The sequence below is a fragment of the Etheostoma spectabile genome, chromosome 1 (assembly GCF_008692095.1).
Source record: "Etheostoma spectabile isolate EspeVRDwgs_2016 chromosome 1, UIUC_Espe_1.0, whole genome shotgun sequence".
NCBI lineage: Eukaryota > Metazoa > Chordata > Actinopteri > Perciformes > Percidae > Etheostoma > Etheostoma spectabile.
Window position 1 is genome coordinate 17,213,288 of NC_045733.1, and position 1,178 is coordinate 17,214,465.

A 1,178-nucleotide genomic window follows, 5' to 3' on the forward strand; every position below is an offset into this window, starting at 1 on the left:
AGGCATTAAGGTCAAGGGGTGACCTCTTGCGCACACAGTAAGAGGGTGCGCCCCACGTAGGCTGAGTCCAATGCAGCGGCCCGGGTTCGAGTCCGACCTGTGGTCCTTTGCTGCGTGTCATCCCCCATCTCTCTCCCACCAACGTTGAGGATCAGCACCTTTGGCCACCAGGGTGCACCTACTCTATATCATGATTATCTATGTAAATAAACACACTGAACATCATTGAGCGGACAAAGACACTTTTAATCACCAGTGAGGGAAACTCCAGTGCCAAAAAGCTTCTGATTCAGTCAGTGACACTAGTGAGTGTTGGCAAGTGAACTCAGTTTAGCTTTGGTGATAAAGTGTACGTACTATCTTTTTCAAATCTCCCAAAGTTTGCATGATCATCAACTGGTCATGTGATTGATCTGACAGCTCTAACACTAAGATTTCACTCCTGTTTTCCTTGTTGTCCTCCCTCTTTAAAGTGAGACTACACATCCTGCCAAAGTACAGTACATCCTACTGCCCATTTTCATAAAGAGGCCCTAACAAAGCACTTTGCCCACTGTTGGTGCAAACCACAACTGCAAGACCACCCACAGGGCATATGGCAGCCCATACTGCCTGTTTCAAGAATATGCAAAGCACCTTGGTGAGACAGACAACTTTCTTCAACCTCTGCTGGTTTTACAACACTATAATCTTCCCTGCTATATGGCCCCTGAACAACATTGGTCTTTGGGGTACGGGTAAGTGGTGTGACCACTTGGAAGTCACACAGCAGAGACTACATTGATGACCTCTGAAACTGATTCATGCACACATTCCATTATACAGGCCCTGGATGCAAACTGGAGAGTATTAAATCTCCAGAATGTGAACTGGTATGTCCAATTGCTGCTGAGTAAGGCCTGCCGTGGGCTGGAGAAAGAGACTGTAGCCATCTAGCTTGCACGAATTGTGTTATATTTCAATGGGTCTATCACAAGTTATATTCTATTATAATCTTTAATGTAATTTAAAATCTATATTATTGTGAAAGAGGTGAAATAAAGAAAAAGACAATTACATGTTTAACCATTTTGTTTTGACTTTTATGTAAGTGGTTTCCTGTTATTTATACATCAATGTGTGTTTTTGTAGGGTCTTAATATTCCAGCATATGAGCCCCCCCCCCCCCCCCCCCCCCC